Here is a 22,862-nt window from a genome sequence, read left to right as displayed (position 1 = left end):
TCTTCCAAGAGTCCTCCAGAACGTTGCATTATACGGAAAATAATGCCAGAAACGACTTCTTTCACACTCTTCCTTTCATCAACCCAGGGTCTAGAAATAGGCACACATTTATGATTATCACCTGATTTCCAACTCAAAAATGTAAATCCCATGAAGGCAGAAGCTTGATTGGGTTTTCTGCTGTACTCCATTCCCAAACTTGTTCTGCCTATAGCTTTCCACATCTCAATTGATAGCAACACCTTATTTTCAGTTGCTCAGGTAAAACAACAAACAAAAACAGAAACGAAACAAAACAAAACAGAAAAGCACACAACCGTGGAGTCATTCTCAACCATTCTTTCTCTTTTATCTTTCAACCAAATTTCTATCAGGAAATCTATAATGTCTATCAAAAACAAACAAACAAACAAATATATATATATATATATATATATATATATATATATATTTAATCTTGCCAGTCACGTCCTCCTATATTTATTACTACCCTCAAGTGCTAGACATTATCATCACTCTTCTAAATTATTAAATGTATCTTCTTAATGGTCCCTGAGCTTCAATTCTTGCCCCTGTACACTCTATTTTCAGAACAGCAGCTAGATCTGTCCTTGTATAATGTAAGATTTCAAAAGAAAGAAAGAAAGAAAGAAAGAAAGAAAGAAAGAAAGAAGAAAGTAAAAGAAAGAAAGAAAGCAAGAAAGAAAGAAAAAAGAAAGAAAGAAAAAGGAAAGAAAGAAAAAGAAAGAAAGAAGAAAAGAAAAAAGAAAGAAAGATAGAAATAAAGAAGGAAAGAAAGAAGATAGAAAGAAATAAAGAAGGAAAGAAAGAAAAAAGAAACAAAGAAGGAAGAAAGAAAAAGAAGAAAAGAAAAAGAAAAAAGAGAAAGAAAAAGAAAGAGAAAGAAAGAAAGAGAAAGAAAGAAATAAAAAGAAAGAAAGAAAGAAAAAGAAAGAAAGAAAGAAAGAAAGAAAGAAAGAGAGAAAGAAATCTATTCACACATCTATTGTCTATCCTTGCTCACTCTGCTTAGATTCTTTTCCAGTCTTCAAGTACCCAACCTAGTGTTTTGCTTTTACTATTCTCTTTGCCTGGAATGCTCTTCCCTCCAATATTCAAGTAATGAGTTCCTTCATTCCAAGCAAGAATTTGCTCAAATGGCATCTTCTCAATGAAATCTCACATGACCAGTTTTTTTTTTCCTGAAATTTTCATAAAGATCTAATTGGCATGGAATAAACTGCATGTATTTAAGTGTACAATTAGATGTTGTGTCATACAAATAGAACTGGTAAATCACCACCAGAAACAGAATAGAGAGTATATCTACCACCTCCAATGTTTGCCCATGGTCCTTTCTAATCTCATCTTTTAGCTCCTCCACTCCTCCCTGATCTTCCTTTCCACTCACAGGCAAGCACTACTTTGCTTTAACAATAAATTAATTTGCATTTTCTGGAATTTTCTATAAATGAAACATACATTATTTACTTTTTTTGTCTAACTGCTTTTACCAAGCTTAATTATTCTGAGATTCGTCCATGTTATTGTGTATCAATTTCCTTATATTGCTGTGTAGTATTCCACTGTGTTAACATATCATACCTTGTTTATCCATGAACCTGTTGATAGACATATGAGTTCTTTCTGAAATTTGGGTATTACAAAAACAAGAACAGAAAAAAAAAAACACTGCTATAATCATTTGTGTGTGAGTCATCTTGTGGACATAGGCTTACTCTCCTTTTAGGAAAATACCTGCGAGTGGAATCGCAGAATCATATTGTATATGGATGTTTACCTTTTTAAGAAACTGCTATACTGTTCTCCGAAGTGGTTTACCATTTTACATTTCAACATTCCCAGAAGCGTATGAGTTCCAACTTCTCTACATCTTTGACAGCATTCGGTCTCCTTAGTCATTTTAATTTTAGCCCTTTTAATATGTGTATACTGTTATTGTGGGTTCAACGTACATTTCCCTAACGACTAATGACGCTGAGTATTTTTGCTTATACGGTAGCCACATGTCTTCGTTGATGAAATAGTTGGATTATTTGATTTCTTATTTTTCAGTTTTAAGAGTTATTTATATGTTCTGGTCACTAGGTACTTAATTTGCAAAATTTTCTCCCGGTCTATAGCTTGGCTTTTCATTCTTTTTGCAGTGTCTTTTGAAATATACATTTAAAAAAAATAATAAAATCTAATATATCATTTTTTTTTCTTTTGTGGATTATGATTTTGTTATCATATCTAAGAAATGTTTAGTAGCTCCGAAGTTACAATAGTTTCCTCTCGTTATATAATGTTTTTTTAGTTTTAAATTTTAGATTTAAGCATATTATACATTTTGAAGTTTATTTTCCTTAATATGGTACAAGTATGGATTTTATTTTCTTGCACACAGATAATGAAATGTTTCATCACTGTCGAAAAGACAATCTTTTCTCCATTCAGTTGCTTTTGCATCTATGTCAAGAACCAGTTGTCCATTTATGTGTGGGTTTATTTCTGGACTCCATTCCACTATGTATTTTCTGTCTTTGTGTCAATACCACATTGACCTGATTACAGTAGCCGTGTAAGTCTTAAAATCAGGCTGGATTGGTTCATCTTATTTTTCATGGCCACCATTTTCAAATTAGGATCTGCACCATTCTCCCTCTTGCTCTATTTTTCTTTTGTATGATGCACCTACTACTTTTTTTGCATACTATATGATTTATATTATGTGTATTTAATATGTAAAGTCCCCACCAGAATATCAGCTCATTGAAAAAAAGGACTTGATAAATCTTATTATAATCACTGATAGATCCCAAGTGTTTAGAACTGTGCTTAGTACATAAATTTCCAATATCTATTTGTTGAATGAGTGAATATAGAATCAGGCCATTTCATTCAATCTCCATGTAATTATAAGTGCATAGAAACAGAGGACCAGAGACTTGAAGTCAGTGCTCACCCAGCTATGTGATCCAGGGAGTCCCTAACTGATCCCTAAACCTTACTTTCCAACCCTTACCACCTCCATTCTTGACCTTGTCAATGTGACCTCCTTCTCATGCCTCTGCATTTTCTCACATGTTGGCAATTTATTTCAAATGTTCTTTCTTTTCTCCCTGTTTTGTCAACCCAAGCATCACCTCTACTGGGGACTTCCCACATCCCCAAATCTGCTCTAGATTCTCCACATCTCAGCCTCTGTGTTCCCCAGTACAGAGTGCGACCCATAAGTTTACTTATTTTCTCTACAAGGTAAGGCTCTCGGTGAAGGCAGAAAATCATGCTTTACATAACTGATTAGTCACAATGCCTGGCATAATTCTTAGCATGAAGTAATTCAGTTGAATTAATATATTTCTGCAAGTCTATCATCTGACTTCCAGAGAATGATTGAAATCTATCCCTTGATTGAAATCTATCCCTTGATTGAAATGTATCCCGTGCCATATTTAGAAGCTGGTCTGATTATTTTGTTTATTTGTGTGAATCCATATGTGCATTTGTCATTGTTATTGCATTATTTCAAGTTTTACCTGAGCCATTAGGTAGATCCAACAAATATAAGACTGATTTTTCAATATATTTTGTTCATTTTCTTTGCCTAACAAATAGACAACACAAGTAAATGATGTTAAGCATGCTCATAGGGTTCACATAGATACTCATAAAGGTCACCTTTACTTTCTAAAAAATATTTTGAAATACTTTTGTTATAGGAATTAAAACACAAAATAGCCAAATTCAATGTCTAATTTTTCAAAGTTATATTACACAGGTTGACACAGGATATTTGAAAAGATGTTAATTTTTTTTTTTACATTGAAACTGACTTTTAGAATAACATAAAAGTGCTTTGAGCCCTAACAGTGCACAGGCTGCAGGCAAAACCATCTATCAATTCAGACATCCAGCCCCAGGCAGGTAGTTCATCAGTCAACCAGAATAATAACAGGGCAAGTCCTTGACAAATTCATTAAGAAAGCTATAAAATGCCTAGTATTGTACCTAGTCAACCTGATTTTGCATATCAGAGTTCTTAGTCCAAAAATAATTTGTTATCAGTTTGTCACTGCAAAGCTTCCCAATTTTTCTATGAAGTAGAAAAGGCATGGACTGATCACTAGGAGCAGTTAAATCCCAACACCACTGCCTGCCTGTGAGAACTCAGCCAAACTACCTTCTCTGTTCTTGCCTGATTCACTGGACTGGGATGAGATAACAAATGACTTTGTAGGTGAATATCTAGTACAGGTTCCGATTCGTAGAAGACTTGGAATAAGTGTTCTCTTCTTGCCTCTTGGTTTCAACAAAGGCTGACAATACACAGCAAATATTCATTCTGACCCCCATCGGTTTCCCTTGCTTAGAATTCTTTTCCGCTGAAACCTGGGTGCGGCCCTTCTTAGAGCTTCCTTGGAGAGCACCATGACCCACTGATCAGCGTTGGCATAAGGGGTCAAGTATATCTAACGCCCAGGTCTAAATTAAGAAAGTGCAGCCCATAGATCACCACGTTGGTGGAACCTAGAGACCTTACTAAAATTGCAATCCTTCCATCCCAGAAAAATCCTGGTGAATCCAAGTTTCTGGATATAAGGCTCAGGATGATGGATCTTGACAGTGTTCCAAGGTGTTTCTTATGCACATCATAGTTGAACCACCACACAATCACTGTTACTTCGGTTCACTTTGACAAGTAGTTTTCCTGACAAGATGAATACAGATTTTCACTGAGTTATGGTGAGGTTACATCCTGATAAACCCATCAACAGTTGACAATATGCTTAGTTGAAAATGCGTTAAATACACCCAACCTACCAAAGATCATCGTTTAGCCTAGGCTACATTAAAAGTGCTCAGAACTCTTACATTAGCCAAATGTTGGGCAAAATTATCTACCACAAAGCCTATTTTGTAATAAAGTATTGCATATCTCATGCAATTTATTGAATACTGTGCCATAAGTGATAAACAGAATGGTTGTAACCATGTCAGTTGCTTATCCTTATGATCACATGGCCGGCTGATTGGGGGCTGCAGCTCTCTGAAGTTGCCCGAAATCATGAGAGAGGATCATACCGTATATTTTTGGAAAAGATCAGAATATTAAATTTCAAGTATACTTTCTAATGAATGGTTTCACACCATCATAAAGTTGAAAAATCATAAATCAAACCATCATAAGTTGGAGACTAACTGTAAGTCACAGACCCTGCTATATTGACGTTCAGAGGGTATTGAAGGGGTGTTTAAGAATCGGCATCATTAAATATGATAATAAAATTTATAAAAGATAAATTAATCAGGATCTCTCAAAAATCTACAGGAGCCCAAGTTCACATCTGTGTGAGTCTTTGGGTTCTCAGTACATTAAAAATTGAAGAAGCTCAATCAAAATCACACAAAAAAGTAAAGTCACATAATTGTACTATTTACAAAATAAATTCAGGATATATTAAGAATACAAAACATAAAGGTAATAATAAACAATTTGGACTAGAATTGAAATATGGTGAAAATCTAAATGTGTGATTAGTGTTATCTTTTCAATCTTGTTGGTGTATTTCTGTGACAAAACAAAGTAATTCATTTGGAGATCATGTCACAGTTTAAATTTAAGCCCAAGGACAAATGACCCTTTAGTCAACACTTCAACTCCCACATGTGTTAGCTTCTGGGATGAACAAATTACTATGGAGTTGGGGAACGTTGGGAAAGTCTTTGCAGAGAAAGGGCGCTATATCTGGGTATTGAAGTTTGAACAGAAGTTCATTGGGTGTCCTCATCATGTTCGACTTACTGCTACATGCTCTGATCCAGAGCTACCATACACATGGCTTACCTCTTTGTGTTGATAAATTTCTCAAGTTTAGCATATAACTTCATATAGAATGATTCAAGAAATCTTTCAGATCTATTATGCCCTCACTATAGCTCTCAAAACAATTACCCTTTGCTGTCATTGAACCTGGGGTAGTGCTTCCCAATAGATAGAGGAATATTGGCTGCGATAGGAGTGTTTTTCAAGAACAGCTACAATAAGGAAAGTTTTGGAATCACTGCTGTGCTCCCCCGCCTACTCTCTTCCTCTCTCCGACCCCTTTACCATAAGACAAAAAGAAGGTACAGGGATTCCTGTTCAAATGTGGGGGCTTTAGCTGTAGATCTCTATGCCAGTGGTCCTTGTGACATCATCTTCAATTCCCTTGACTCTTTCGCCTCAGATAGTTTGCCAGGAACAGAATAGTGTCCCTCAAAGCAACCCTCTGCTACCTATATATTTTTTTGCTTTTGAATTTTCAATCACTATATTCCATTTGCACATAGCAATTGTATTAGAGTCTTGTCTAGCTCAAATGACATTTTCGCAGCAAATAATAAATACTGATATAAATAGGCACCCATCGTAAAATTATAGTACAAGTTTCTACCCAGAATGAGGTAGTTATTAGTCATGTGATTCCATTTTACAACGATGACAGAATGATAAAGGGTTCTATGAGACAACCTAAATAATTTGAAAGGAAATTTTTCCATGAAATAGTTTTATGGGTTTCTTTTATTTGTTTTTTCTCTCAGCTGAATATAGTAATAAATCCAGTGATAGTCAAAAACATTGTTATTATATGATAATATTTTCATATAATGAATATATATCCTACCTCACTTCAAAAATGGTATTAAGTGGGTTACAAAAATATAAAGTATTTAGTAGAAGAAAAAATAGTGTAAAATAAATGAAAGTAAGGAAAAAAAAGAGTTAAATGGAAAAATGAAGCAATAGACAGCCATGACAGAAATACCTTCCCAAAGCTCTTTAAGTTCTTCCTAAAAATTAAATGCTAACTGAAATTATATCTCAGAGCTTCCTCACATCCCCAAAAAAAGGCAGCACCTGAACATTATAATATGCCCATTTTCCATAATATAGAAATAATCTGGTTTTACTTAGAAGTATCGCACTTCTAGTTACCAAAGCTGAGAGTTTTAATTTAGAAATTCTGGGTTATGTGGCAGGTAAAACTGTTGCATGACATTGTCCCAAAAAACGTAGACTTAGATATATTTCTTGTTGTCACAGGTCTCCATGCAAGCAGATGATATGATCCTGGTTTTCCAGCACACTCCCTGGAAAGTTCTCCACAGTTTCTTGCCATGTCTCTTTCCCTGTCTAACCCTTGAAAATGGAGAGTCTTCTGTATTTGTCTTCTTTCCTTGGATTTTCACCCCCCCTTCTCTGGAGGATCACAGGCTTTCCAAAGGCTTCCTTTTTACCTTTAGGGTAAAAAGGAAGCCTTTGGAAACTTCTTGCCTGAGCTCCAAAACTCTCCCACCAACAGTTTCTAGTGGCATTTCTGTATGGATTTCTCCCCATCCCAATGGAGCCATTATTTCAAAACTCAACCACTGATGTCCCTTCTAAAGGACTTTTCTATCCCATGAACCAAAGCTCAGTAAGGAATAATCCCTCCTGAAAAAAAATCACCCAATTGCTCTACATAGACTCTTGAGGGGCAGTTTTGTCTTTTTTCCCCTCTTTCTCGCTCCTATAGCTAATCATTGCCAAGTCCTACCAACTTGACCTCCTGAAAAGAATCCAAGTGCATGTCTCCAGCTTTTCAACAGCCCTCTGAGTGTCAGGCAGAGACACCCTTTGCCCAGATTATGATGACAGCCCTTGCCTGGTTTTCCCACTGATACGTTGACTTGACCTGGCCACAATCTATATTTACCCAGTAATAGCAGAGCTCACTTTAGGATGTAAATCTGATCATGTACCCTCCCACCCCATCCCCCCCTCCACCGCCCTGCTTCCTACTGTATGTGAATGTAAGATGTGTATTTTCCATTGTCATTGCTTAGGAGACTTTGGAGGCCTTGGACTCCACCTCTTTCCCCCAGCACCATCACAAAATCCTACTACTTCTCTGGCCTCCAGTCTTGCTTCTTAGTTCTCTATAGGGTCAAGTGCTCTCTTCACAGAGATGCCTTCTGTGACTAGGGTTTTTTTTTCCCCCAACCAGTCCTCCCCACCCTTATACCATCTGCTTATCATGCCAGTTTTGACTCTCACCCATCAAGAAGGAAGCTCCACAGGAGAAGGTTAATTCCCCCAGATTGTGCTCCCATAACACCATGCTCTCTCTCAGTGTGGATCTTTCCAAGTAGACTTTAAACTCCATGTGTGCAGAGACATAGAGAATTTCCCTCACCCCTGTAACTCCCATGCCTGCCACATTGCCTGGCATCTTTTGAGGGCTCAAATCCTTGTTTGTGAAACGATGAATGAATAAGAGATTGAATGAACAAATGTCTACATGTCTTATTTCAAGAGCCATAAACTCTGTAGTGATGAGGGTGTAAACCTTTCGTTAAAGGAGCGCTGAGGAAGGACGCTAAGACCTTCTCTTGCTGGCATTCCCTTCATGTTTCTTCCTTGGTGGTCCACCTGGACTGCAGCCATTGGAGTCCCCAGTGCCAATTTGTCTCACGTTATGAACTGATGTGCTCCATAAACTACCCATAATGTGCTAGAATGTGGTTCCCGGGCTTTCATGTTCGCTGTGAGAACCGCCTGCCCTGCTTACATAGCATCTTTTATTATTTACTTGCAGTCATGGTGCCCCACAGCAGCCAAACTTAGAGGTTTGGTCTTCAGAGCCAAATATTTGACTCTGTCTCTGCTCATACATGCCCTTTCTACTTGAGGTATCAGAGTTTGATGGCGTATTTCTAATCTGAAACCACCACGAGAGAATTTCCCATAAATCAATCCAGCAAATATTTATTGAGTGATTCATATAGATGCAGACTTCAATGGGTCTACGGGGACTGTCTAGTCAAACTTCCTTATTTTACCAAGAAAATAGCAGAACCTGGTGGACTCCTGCTCTCAAATCCATTAAACAATTATCTACTCATGAGATCTGTATCTATTACACATTAAAAATGTGTAAGAAGCTCTCCTTGTCCTCAAGAGGTTGACATTTTTAGGGGGTAACGAGATCAAACAATACATTTGACCATTTAACATAGTGCTTGATATACAGTAAGCATGCAGCAACGTCCTTTGACATAAATTAATAGTTAGATGAATAAATCAACCGATCAATCTATTAAGGAATGCAATACAATATGGTACTAATAAGAATTTTTCTTTATATTTATGTGCCTATTCATTACAACCACTTCCCTCTTCTAGATATTGTATCGTCAGTGAGGAGAAGGGACAGTTTCTGTTACTTGCTTACTACTTACCGGATTCCCTTGGAACAGAGCCCTGCTGATTCTCATTATTTGTGGATTCTGTGTTTGCAAGTTTGCCTATTCACTAAAATTAAATCAATAGCCACGCCCCTTTCATGGTCCGTAATGGACATGCGCAAAGCAGCAAAAAAAAAATTGAGCACGTGACACACATGGTCCCCCTGAAGTCAAACAAGGTGACCCGTTGCCTTCTTCCTATATTGTAGCTCTTGGACTGTTCCAGCTCTCACACTGTAAGCAAGTGTCATTTTCACCTGTAACTCATGCTGCCTGTTTCCCCATTTTGCATGTGTGATGATGAATTTTACTGTTTAAGTGGCCTCCAAATATACTGCTAAAATGTGGTCGAAAGTTTCTAAGCGCAGGAAGGCTGTGACGTGCTTTACAGAGAAAATGCATGTATTAGATCTTTTGGGGAAACTAGCCAGACCTCTCCTCACCCCCTACCACGTAAAATAGGAATTATTAGAGCGCTTATCTCACATAAGAGAGAAGTTTAAATAATGAAATAATAAACATAAACCATGCCAAGGCTGGGCAGAAAATCAGCATGTAATAAATATTAGCTTTTTTTTTTTTTAATTTTGCTTTATTTCAGTTGATAAAAAAAGATCAGTGGTTTTATATTGTAGCTAAAAAATGTTTTCACTAAGAGACATTTCCAACTTGCCCAATTAACTCTCTATACTAATCCACTTTACGTTGGCAGTGTTCCAGGAAGCTTTTTTCAAATGTCAGCACCTTCATGCAAACACACGCGTCAGCTTGCGATTTGCCATTTTAAAAATTACATCTCCCAAGGTTTCACAACCATATATAATCTGGGCCTCAAATTATTGATCCTCTCTTGATCCCTCCAATTCTTGGAAGATAAGGCCAGTTTTAATGACTCCTTGTCCTCTTGTGAAAGCAAATCGTTTTGCACAGCCGACAGGCATCCCAAAACCTCTTGCCATTTCACTCCAGGCACAGAATAACACCTCCACCCTTTTCTTATTTGCTTGACGTTACAGGAGCTGTATCCAAGGTCGTCTTGAGCTTTTCAGTTCTTTGCAGTCCTGTAGAAACTGAACCAAGCAAATAAACCAGATTCTTCTCCGGGGTCAGGAAAATGTGGTCACTGCCACTTTCCCCCCCTTAAAGCTAATTTTGATTTCCCACCTAGTCCTGTTCACAAACCATACGCCAGAGTCAGGATAACTGGACATCTGTGACAAAAAGGATCCCATGGTGGGAGGCTCTGGAAGTATCTTGGCCAGAGCAGATTTTTGTCTCTTCATATGAGTCACATCCCTTTTATGACTCTGCACATAATGTAGTTTTTGGTAATGCCTTGCTTCTGATTGAAGTGAAAATGACTGAGCTTTTTTTTGTTTGTTTGTTTCGGTTTTGCTTTGTTTTGTTTTGTGTTCAACAAACTCCAGTAAAGAGTAAGTCAGCCGCCATTGTTTGCGGGGATATGAATGTATCAAACCCTGAGAACAGAGCTGTATCGCTGAAGTTTTAGTTTGGCTGCAGGTAAGAGTATTGGAAGTCAAAGTTATTTATTTATTTTTTTTTCTGCTCAGGCAAAGCAAGTCTGGCAACAGACCAGGCGGGTGTTGATGGCCCATCAAAGGTAGCATTAAAGACCTAAGCAACTTCTATCTTTCTTCTCCACCATCCTTAGAAAGTGACCTCCCTTCTCAACGGTGCTTCATGGTCGCAGAATGACCACTGCACCTCCATCTGGTATGTCTGCATTCCAGGCACCAGAAAGGAGAAAGCATCCACTGGACGGAGGTCAGTTCTTAGCTAATTCAGTCCTCCTGAAACGGCTTTGTGAGAAGTCTTCGGTTTGCCTCATATATTATCTAAGAAGCCTGGGCATTGTACGTAAGTAAACACAATCTGCTGGCATCACTGGAGGTCAAGCTTCCCTATCACCAATTCCACCTACACTACCGTGGGGCAGCGCACGGCAGCACAGGCAGATGGGACCTTCCTCTGGAGTCCAGAAGCCTCCATTTTTAATACGTTAAAAAGGAGTGCAGCACGTACCTGCTGTGTTCCGTCTCACATCCTCTTCCCTCTTTTGCCCACCTGTTTGCACTGGACCCTGCCCCAGCAGTCAGCTGTGGACAGGTGCGGCCCACTGCACCTTGCTTCTGCTGCATTGTGTAAAAACCCAGGGCAAGGTCAGGGCCTAGAGGAACACGATCATTACATTTTCGAGAAAATAACCTGGCTGAAAATGCTGGTTTTCTGCATCCTTTCACTTTTAGTGAAAAAAATTAGATTATTGTCTCATTGTTTCTCTTAGCATCTCTTTTATAACAAACATTCATCCTGTGAAAGGCAGTGTGGCACACAGTTAAGAGCACGGACCCAACGTCGAGGCAATGTGTTCCAGTCCTGGCTCTACCTTAAGTTTATTTAACCCCTGCAAGCTTCCATTTCTCCATGTGTGAAATGATCAAACGAACAGCATATATGATATTCCGATCAGTGCTAAGACTCACCTTCTCACTGAGGCAGAGGAAATGGAAGTAAATTGCTGAGGGTCCCACATGATTTCAGATGTCCTGCCTCCCAATCCCATCATGTTTCTGCTCCAGCCTCGCAGACGTGAAAGAGAAGAGTTGAAGAGTCTTCTGTGAGCCCTTTAGGGAGACTCCCCCAAAGAATATAGTAAAGTGAAGACCCTAGGGTAACAATGGCGATATGATGCAGTTCGTTGCAAGCCAGGCATACAATTACTTACTCCGTAGTGGTGTTTACCAGGCATTTTTTAAAATATTTTTCAATGTTTGTATTTATTTTTAAGACAGAGAGAGGCAGAGCATGAGCAGGGGAGGGGCAGAGAGAGAGGGAGACACAGAATCTGAAGCAGGCTCCAGGCGCTGAGCTGTCAGCACAGAGCCTGATGCGGGGCTCGAACTCAGACTGTGAGGTCATGACCTGAGCTGAAGTCGGACATTCAACCGACTGAGCCACCCAGGAACCTGATTACCAGGCATTTTTGAACCCGATTACCCATCATCTCATGTCATCAACCCATAAACCCTTTGAGGAACATAGAATGAGGGTTTCTACTTCTGTTTAGTAGATCCATCCACTCATCCACTGATTTATTTATTCACTTACTCCTCTTTTAACTCAGCGCATGCCCACTGTGTGTCTGTCTAACTTTATGAAGGGTGATGGGAATATATGGATGGGTGGGCCATTGCTCCTGTCTTGAACATCTGCACAGTATAACGGGAAACATGGGCATGCAAACAAAGTGAAACATTTCTGGTCAGAGACAACTATGAAAGGTCCCCAAGACACAAAGAATGGGGTAGTCCTGCATGAGGCCGTGGGGTGAGAAGGAAAACCTTCATAAAAGAACGATGCTTGCTCAGTCATGAGAGGCAAGAACTTTTCACTATGTGGCTGCTGATGAGGGGCATTCTTGAACCAAGGCATAGAGAGATGGGAACCAAAAATACGAGTGTACGTCTGAATCACCATGTGCGAGGCAAGGAGGGAATGAAAGAGATGATGGAGAAAAACTCGAAGAGGCAACTAAGAGAAGGTCTTAGTGGTTGTTCCGTAATTGGTTAAGGGGAGAGTGTAATATGAATAAAGCAGGAAAATGCCATGATCTGATTTTAATTTTACAGAGTTCACTGTGACTATCTCAAGAAAGATGGGCTTCTGAGAGAGATAGGAGGTGAGCAGGACAGGGGGGAGGCTATCCTGGTTGTGTAGCACAAAGATGATGATCTCATGAATTAAGGCAGTGAAAGCAGAGCCGGGAGAACAGATGCCACAAAGAGTAAAGGGATGGAACTCTTGTCCTCAGTCGCTGATTACATGTGAAAGAGGAGCCAGAGGGTGACCCTGGGGTGACTCTATGCTTGAATCTTGAATGACTGAGTGCATGGCATTTGCTTTCTATTGGGACTTTAAGATAAGTAACAATAGAACAAAGATAATAATAAACACAGACATCTTGCGGTTGGATTATCCGTGAAAATACACATTCACTATTTGTTGAGTTGGTCTATAGTTTGGAACAGCCAAAAAGTTGGGTTAGAAATCCAGATTGGTGGTTCGTCAGATGAGACTTTGGATTTTTGACCAGGGTTGATGTTGGAACAAATTAAGACTTTAGGGTTGTTGGGATGGAATGAATGTATTTTGCATGGGAACAAGACATTCATTTTGGGAGACCAGGGAAGAATGCTATAGACTAAATATTTGTCTTCTTCTCCAAAAAAAAAATCATACGTTGAAACTGTAACTTCCAATGTGATAGTATTAGGAGGTGGGGCCTCTGGGAAGTTATCAGGTCAACAGGATATAGTTGTCATGAATGAGATTAAGAGTCTTCTGACAGAGACCCTCAGAGAGATCTCTAGCCCCATCCATCATGTGAGCAAAAGGATGCCCATGAACAAGGAAGCAGTCACCTAACCGCCAGTGCTTTGATCTTGGACTTCAACCTCCAGAACCGTGAAAATACATTACTGTTGTTTATAAGCCACTCTGTGTACAGTATTCTAAGACAAATAGTTTCTGTACAAAAATTGTATCATACTTCTTTTTTTATCATTGAGAAAGTGAGTGGTCATTCTGTATAAAACGTATCAGCATACAACTTGTTGGTACTGAGGTAGCAGTAATTTATTATACTCATATTAACAGCAGCTAATATTACTGAACATTTTGTATGTGGTAGGCTTTGGCTAAGCACTTACATCCACTTTCTCATTTATGCATTACAGCAACCCTATTTGGGAAATACTATTATTATCCCCATATTTCAATAAGAAAATCATGACATGGAAACGTAAATGGTACCACATTAATAAGCTGGTAAGTTAAGTAGCAAAGTTGAGATTTGAACTCAGGGTTAGTTCCCCTCTTAATCTAAGCTTTTAACTTCATTAGAGCAACCCAAAGGCAAGACTGACCACTCCTAAAGGGTAAAGAGTTATTGATGTACTTTGTCACTGCAAGGTTCATTATCTCAGAAACTCTTTGAATGACACTGACAAGCTGGTATTATTATTACTCCCATTGTATGGATGATGCCACTGATGATCATAGGGAAAGCAACTTATCCAAAATTTATACTGGATAAAGAAAACAGTAAAATAGATTTGCTCTATTTTGGTCTTCAGCTAACCCCTCCACCCCACCAAACTGAAATCCATGTGTGCAGATTCTGCAAAGATAATGCCGCTAAACAAGTCTTGCCATTGGTCTATTACCTACCTCCAGGACATTAGGGCAATGTAAAGAGGAGGAATTCAAGATGATGATGGTGAACAAGGAGAAGGAAAAAAAGGAGAAGGAGGAGGTGGTGGAGGAGAAGGAGAAGGAGTGTGTGTGTGTGTGTGTGTGTGATAGAGAGAGAGAGAAGACAGAGACAGAGACAGAGAGAGACAGAGAGAGAGAGACAGAGAGAGAAGAAAAGGAAGGAAGGAAGGAAGGAAGGAAGGAAGGAAGGAAGGAAGGAAGGAAGGAAGGAGAGAAGAAAGAAAGAAAGAAAGAAAGAAAGAAAGAAAGAAAGAAAGAAAAATATTCCATTAATAACAGGAAGATAAAGATTCCATTAATAACAAGAACCTCTAAGAAAGTTCTATTCCTGGAGTGTAATGCTTTTCCTTTCCTTTTTCTACAGGTAGAGTGTGTACCCCTACTCCCATGACCAGCCTAAAACTTAAATCAAGTAAGGAAAACTTCAGAAAGCCATTTGGACAACTCAACATATGTCTTGAGTGACAAAGAGACTGGTATCATAATCAAGCCTAAAGAAAAACAAAATAGCACTCTGAAATAGAAGCTGGCTAGCTATGCCTCATAAAAGCAGAACAAAGAGCGAGGGCTCCATTGAGAATGTCTGCACATCCAGATTTTGGATCCTCTTCCAGGTGTGTCATTGTTTGTTTTTTTTTTTTATTTTTTTTAAATGTTTTTATTTGTTTTGAGACAGAGAGAGACAGAGCATGAGCAGGGGAGGGGCGAGAGAGAGGGAGACACAGAATCCAAAGTAAGCTCCAGGCGCTGAGCTGTCAGCACAGAGCCCGATGTGGGGCTCGAACTCACAAACCACGAGATCATGACCTGAGCTGAAGTCGGATGCTTAACCGACAAGGCACCCCCCCCCCACCCCAGGTGTGTCATTCTTTTGGGCAGAATTGTTGGCAGAATTCATTTGCATGCAAGTAGACGACTGAGGGACCCAGCCGGTTGTGGGCTGTCAGCTGTAAAACAGCCCTATTTTCTTGTGACATAGGACTCCTGATTTTGCTATTTATTTCTTGAAAGTCACCTAGAGAGAAAGTCTCAAGAGCAGGTCTACTAACAACAAAGGTCTCGTATAGTGTAATAATCACAGAATTGACATTCCATCACCTTCACTGTGTTCTATTCATTTATAAACAAATCAGACCCTGCTCACTCTCAAGGGGAGGGGTTGATACAAAGGTGTAAAAACCTGAACAGCCAGGAGTCCAGCAGATGCTGGTGTCTTTCCCCTTCACCTCTTGTCTCTCTCTGTTCCAGGGTGATCAGGCTGTCTGAAGAATTCCTGAAGGTTCCGCTGGTGGGTAAGATGTCTTAAGTCAATGTTAATAAGGTAGAAAGAGAGAGGAAGGAAAGCGAGGGAGGGAGGAAAGAAGGAAGGAAGGAAGGAAAGAAGGAAGGAAGGAGGGAGGGAGGGAGAGAGAGGGAAAATGATTATAGGGAGACGAGAATATCTCTCAATTAATTTGTCCTGCTTGCATTTCAGGGAAGCACATTCTACTTGCTGCGGACAATGGAGAGCCCATCCTGCTGCCTTTAAACAAAAGCTTCTGGGGGAGCCCTAAAGTGTCAACCAGCAGTGAGTTGTTTATCTGAGAGCTTAGGTTGGGGCTGAGAAAATAAACACTTTGAATGTGTTTGGTATGAGGGGGGAAGGTGCCGGGTCCCTCTCTTTCGACTTGTGGAGTCCCTGCCACCACCTTGCAGCCGCTGGTATCTTAGAAGGCCTGAACTTAGACCCTGAGTGGATGGGGAAAGTGTGTGGTGTTTGTACAGCTGAAAACAAGATGAAAAACCCCAGGCCCCCTCTCACACCCCATTAGGCCCCGAAGTCCACGGAGTGTTGCACTCAACACATAAACACTCTGCTTGGGGAAGCGGTGGTCAGGGTGTGAGAGGGAGGGACACCGTCTCAGGGAAGAACAATGACATCTCTGTGAGGAGGCAGGCATCCCCACTCCTGCAGCAGCTTGGCCTAGGCTGCATTAATCACGGCTTCCACTTTGTGCATTTCATTAAGCCCCAAGGCCTTTTGGGATTGATAACGGGACACTAGGTAAGAGGATGCACAATCAGAACAGAAGCGCTGCTGGACCAAGGACACAACATCTGTCTTTCCTTTTCCAGGGTGGCAGAGTGGGAGAAAAAGGGGATTTCAAGGAAGAAACACGGAGCTGCAATGTAGAGTCCCTCTGACAGCTGGCCGTGACACTGAGGGTAATTGATAAAGTTCTCTGGCCTTTCTGCAGCCTTACATCTTTGCCCGTGTTGTTCTTTCTATCTGTCTGGAATGTTCTCCAACCACACGTGCTTGCCCTGGGGCCTTTTCCTACTCATCCTGCAGAGAGGTCCCATGCCCTGTCCTCCAAAAGCCTTTTTTATCTCCTAGCCTATGCCTATTCACCCACTCCCCCCTTGCAGTGCCCTCACAACATGCCATCGTCAGAGTAAAGTGTTTTTCAAGGGGCATTGGAATTTATAGGGCAGCATTTCTTTCTGCTTCTCAGATGACAATGTATTTCAATTTTCTGAAGTAATAGGGACGGTGAGGCATGAACCCCCGAGTATCCTGCCTTGATCTCCTCAGTTCTGACTCTACACATGCACCCACTGTGTTTGTTGCTGTGGTATAAGTTACTGTCCCCAGAGAATTACACTGCAGTCTTAACTCCCGAATGTGAGTTTGGATCAGGGGTCTTTGCAGATATGGTCAAGTTGAGATGAGGTGATCCTGGCTTAGGGCCCCCTAAATCCCATGACTGTTATCCTTTTATGGAAAGAGAGATTTGGAGACTGCTGTGGACTGAATTGTTCTCCTCCCCCCTAGGATGAAGCTCTAATTTCCAATGTGATAGTCTTTGGAGATGGGGCCTTTCAAAAACAATTAGACCATGAGAATAGGGCTCTAATGATGAGGTTAGTACCCTTATAAGAAGAGGTAGCACAGAGCTTGCTCTTTCTCTCTTCCCATCACACAAAGAACAGGACATATGAACACACAGCCCAGCCCTCTTCATGAAACCTCCCTTGTTGGCATCTTGATCTTAGACTTCCCAGACTCCGACCTGAGAGAATTTCTGTGGCTTAAGCCACTCATTCTGCAGTATTTTGTTATGGCAGCCTGAGATAACTAGGACAGAGACCCAGAGACATACACAGAGGCAAGAAGGCCAGGTGAAGACTGTGGCAGAAATTGGAGTCATGCAGCCCAAGCAATTACGAGCATTGCCAGCACCATCAGAAGCTGGAAAGAGACAAGGATGGATTATTCTCTAGAACCTTCAGAAGGAGTATGGTTTTGCCAATACCTTGATGCCAGTCTTCTAGACTCCAGAACTCTGAGACAATAACTTCCTGTTGTTTTAAACAATGCAGTTTATGGCAATTGTACGAACCTAATACAAAAATGAATTCTCTCTTCCTGTTGATTAGGCCAGCCTTTCCAACCTTCCTATCTTCCCTGGGATGTAGGACTGGAACCTGACTTCACATTTCTCTTGCTACTAGCTCCTTCCTGTGGCCAATATAAACACTAGGGTCCCCCATATTTGAAACAACAGCCGCAATATCCTTTGGGACTCTACATCCCTGTCTAGATTAAGTAATAGCTCCCTCTTTTCCTTCACAGCTCAAGTCCACAGTTTAAGAGCTTGCTCTTGCCATCCCCAGTCCTCAATGCCTATTTACTCTTCATCCTGATAAAATTGGGGTTTCTTCCCATTTCTACATTGAAGTCACTCTGCAAAAGCCTTGGATTGCCAAATTCTATAGTCTCTTTTTAGCTTTTACCTTACTTGCCTCACTAAGTAGACTCCTACTTATCTGTATCTTTGTCTTAGTCTGTTTGGGCTGCTATAATGAAATGACACAGCCTGGATGGCTTATAAAAAAACAGAAATTTATTTCTCACATTTCTGGAGGCTGGGATTCTGAGGTCAGAATACCACCATGGTCAGGCGAGGATCCTCTTCCAGGTCACAGACTTTCTCTGGGTCCTCCCATGGGGGGAAAGGAGTTAGAATATTTTGTGGGATAAGGGCGCTGATCCCATTCATGACCTAAGTACCTCCCCAAGTCCCCATCTGTTAATACCATCACCATTGGAGATTACAATTCAAAGTATGAATTGGGGGGTGGGGAGACACAAACATTCAAATAATAGCACTTTTCTTTGGCTTCTGTACCACTATTTTCACCCCACTTCCTTCTGTGCTCCTGTCTTCCTAGTCCCTTTGTGCATTCTATTTCTTCTACTCTACCCACGTTTATTCATATGGCAGAACATTCTGACATTAGTCCTCCACACTTTTTACTCTATATACTTTTCTTAACCAATTTCATCTATCCCATGTCTTCAACGACCATCTACCTGTTGACTAGTCTCCTTAAGAAATGGTCAGTTGGCCATTCCTGAACAGGCTTTCTGATTCTTTTCAATATGGAGAAGCTGAGAATATCTCAAATATTTAAGTTTTATTGCCCTATTGATTAAAAACTCCATGTTTAAATCATTTCTCTTTTCTTACACTCCTGTAAACAGGAGAAACCATGCTGTTCCTTCAATGCATCGTCTAGATATTTCCTCAGCCAAATATCCAACTTCAGATCTCTCTAGTTTTACTTCCCACCAACCACCAGGACGACAACACAATTTATCCATATTCTTTGCCACTTTATAACAAAGACTGTCTTTCCCTTGTCGTCTAACAACATTTTCCTTATTTCTCTCTGAGAGCCCATCAGAATGACTTTTTTGTCCATATTTCTACAACAGTTTGTTCAGGATGAGTTAGGGATTCTCTGAAAAGTTTGAGACTTTTGCTATAGACCTCTTCTTTTCCTGATTCACTAGAATCATCCTTAATGGTGCAGTGTCAGCAATGTAGGCTTTCCTAGCATGCATCCCAAAACTCTTACAGTCTCTACTTGTGACCCAGTTACAAAGCCACCTGCACATTTTTAGGTATTTGTGACAGCAGCAGCCCACCGCTGAATGTCAATTTTTATCTCAGTGCTTAGATACTTATCTGGTAACAGTAATGTGGATCTCAGTGTTAGCAAGACTGACACCTAGAGGTGTCAAGTGACAAGGAGAACCATTCGCCCTTGTCAAAAACAATCACCATCTGAGCTCAAGGGAACTTCCTCCTCTTTGATCATGCCCATGGGAAGATGTCTGTCCTTGTTATCTCTAAACCCAAACTCCTAGATCACAGCATTTCAAGAAGCCACTTTGGATCATACAAACGTGCAGAGGTATTATCTTCAGTTCATCGACACAGTCCATCGGCTGTGATCAGCTTACTGCCCACAGTCGCTTTCAGTCCAAAAGACAAAAGGCAAACCACTCTACACACAGACCAACCAACTGGGAGGCCACAATACCAGGACAGAACTTTTGAATGGTACATTCATCGGACATACCAAGTCCTCAAATTGTACTTGAGAATTCTTGGAGAGCTCCCTATATCTTCCTAGGTATGATGGCACTTTAATCGACTCAAATATTAACTCATAGTTTGAAGACTGAGCTTTCCAACAACCTACAAACACTATTACTGCCAACCATATTCTTGATTTCATAAATGGCCAAAATTCAGACAGGAAAAATTGATGCAGTTTGGTAAAATGGTTTTGAAACAGTGTATTTAAAAATATGTAACCTTTTTATTCCCTGAGGAACAACTGAGAACTGACAAACGACATTGTGTAGAATATGTCTCTTAATTTTGAACTCATGTGAATTCCCGAGGAAATGTAATCCCTGTGTTTCAGAATCATTTTCTTTTCAGTATTGCACATATTTTGTGAGTATTGTTTTATGTCCATAAAGTTTTCTCATTTACAAAAAAACCTATCAAAATATATTCCAATTGATCACCGTTGAAATGGAACCCAATCTGGTAAGTTCCCCAGGGGCCAATGCTCAAGTGTGTTATAACCTTGAAAAAACACATCGTCATCTCTGTTGACAAAAAACATCTAAAGTGCAAGAGTGTATTCAAAAATGATTTGAAGGTATGTGAAATAAGTCATTTAAAAATATTATGTAGGTTGCCGAAAAATAAGGCTGTCAGAAAATGCACACTTCAATTTATCTGATATAAACAAAAAGAAAGATCGTATATTATACAGCCTATGCGGCAGCCTATATTCAGTTTTTGCAATATTTGCAAGCAGTTTTTCCTTTCAAACAAAGACTCAAAGAAATACCCATTTTTAGTTTTTGTCTCTAGAACGTCAAGTTTAGCACCCGGCAGTGGTGGGTATAGATAATCCAGCAACACAAATTGCTGGGGGTCCTGAGCTAAACATTGCTGCTGTCAGGCAGAAGCCATACCTACCTGAATCGAGCAAATAGGCTTCAGGTTTTAGAAGGAAGTCTAATGTAGCAAAGTGCTGTTTCCCAAATATCAGTTCCCCTCTAGCTGATTAGTCTAAGCCCTCTTACTCATAATTCACTTAGGGATAAGCAAGCCTAAGCCATTTCCGGTAGATGAGCAGAGAAGTTTGCTTGGGGCTCCGAGAGAGATGCTTTCTGGCTTTTATCAACATAAGTCAGGTTTACTTTCTCCTCCAAGTCATGAATGAGAAAAATGTATCCTGAGCTATTGACAGGTGTTTCATAACCGTGGCTGAACTTGCCTTAGGACAGAAGAAAGGCTGACCTGACGATATTATTAACTGCTGGACTGATCAGTCTTGAAGACCACTCACCTCTGATTTCTTTCTCATGTGAACGTACATGTTTCCATAATGTTCACATCCATTTGAGTTTAAACTCCTATTACTTTCTGCCAAAACCATCCTAACAGATATTCTTTCTTTTCCTCTTTATTTTTTATATCAAACCATACAATGGGAAAAGCTGATAAGATTTCAGCCCTCTCAGGAAAATATGGACAAGAATTCTATGCTATTCTCTCCCCTCTATTGGTCCTCTGCATAAGAAGAGTGAATACTGTTTAGGTGGCTAGTGAGCACGAGGGAGGGTCAGGTCTAGAGAGCTCTAGCTCGCTCCTGCACCAAGGGAGAAAGGGAGAACTCCACCCACCATGTTGTTGTACCATACTGCTGGGCAGGTGTCTGTTCTTCCCACAGGTGGCTCCCAGGTGCCTGACTGAAGAGTAGGGAGAAGAAAGTAGAGCTTTCCTGCTCAAAGTTCTCACACTTGCTGATCAAGCTTCACCAGTAATAAGGCTAACACTATGCATTATAATGTACTCTATGTATATGAGTCCAGTCACAATTGGCTCAGAATCAAGGGAGATTAATTAACACCTTCAAAGCATGGCAGAAGTGTTTGTATCCGAGTACTGGGAGAGGGGGAGGGGGGCCTTCATTGGGTAACTTTTATACAACTGACTATTCTAAGTATTTTATGCACGTTATCTCTAACCTTCACAAAATACCAAAACATTATTCCTAATCTTAGATGAGCTAAGATTTAAAAAGGAAGCAATTTGTTGACACGTATCAAAGTTGAGATTAGAGCCAAAGTCTATCAAACTCCAAGACCACATTCTTCTCACTCTGATGCAAAAGGGGATTTGTTCGTCACAAATTTGCACCCCTTACTTTGTATAGCAAAAACAAAATGAAATCCATCTTTTGAGCGTTGGATCTTCATTTATAACAACTTATTCAAAGTCCATATTTTAAAATGTCGTAGTGTCTTTGGAACAAGGGCCGTGCAGCTGCTTCATGTACGTTAGTCATTTCCTTCCAGTAATACTTCAGTTTTCCCAGTACTAAGTAAGTGGACACAAGAGCGGGAAAATGCCCCGGCAAAGGTTCTAGAAGTTTTGTCACAAGGAGCATGATAAAGGCTGTGGGCTGCAGGCCTAAGCAAAAGGTCTTTTACTACCCAGCAGCCAAGAGTAATCCTTGTAGGCTCAGCACTATTGGAATATGCTTCTGGGGATTTCCACATTTTTCATGCAGCCAGCCCGTGAACTCATCCCTGATGTGGCTCAGGATTTGTAGTCAAAAGATTTGTGCTTGACCCTCTAATCCACCAGCCGCTACATTATGTGACTAGGCGCAGCCACGTATCTTTTTAAATTTCTTCCCCTAAAATACTGATTATGTGAGGTCACAGTCCTAGTTGAAAAGATTGTGGTGAGGATTCTTTAAAATAATATATGTATAAAATCAATCGCAATTCTTGACATATAGTAAGATGCATTAAGATTTTCCCTCTGCCTGTGAAAGGTCCATGTGGTGTCTATTTACGACAGAGCATAATGAAAAGTTTTCATTGATTGCTATCTTCCGCATCTTATGAAAAATAGATTCAAAGAGCT

At 40.1% G+C, this 22,862-nt stretch overlaps 1 long non-coding RNA gene across 1 annotated transcript; it reads right to left on the bottom strand.

Annotated features, from left to right (window-relative positions):
* Window positions 1–3,579: 3,579 nt before the first annotated feature.
* On the bottom strand, window positions 3,580–11,956 carry LOC121033973 (uncharacterized). Its single transcript, XR_005792240.1, has 2 exons — window positions 11,778–11,956; window positions 3,580–4,714 (listed from the first exon to the last, which is right to left on the bottom strand). It is a non-coding gene; the product is annotated as an uncharacterized LOC121033973 (long non-coding RNA).
* Between the last annotated feature and the right edge of the window lie 10,906 nt (window positions 11,957–22,862).

Source organism: Herpailurus yagouaroundi, unplaced genomic scaffold (assembly GCF_014898765.1).
Source record: "Herpailurus yagouaroundi ecotype Mexico unplaced genomic scaffold, PumYag 28, whole genome shotgun sequence".
Taxonomy (NCBI): domain Eukaryota; kingdom Metazoa; phylum Chordata; class Mammalia; order Carnivora; family Felidae; genus Herpailurus; species Herpailurus yagouaroundi.
This window is presented reverse-complemented; position numbering and strand designations above follow the sequence as displayed.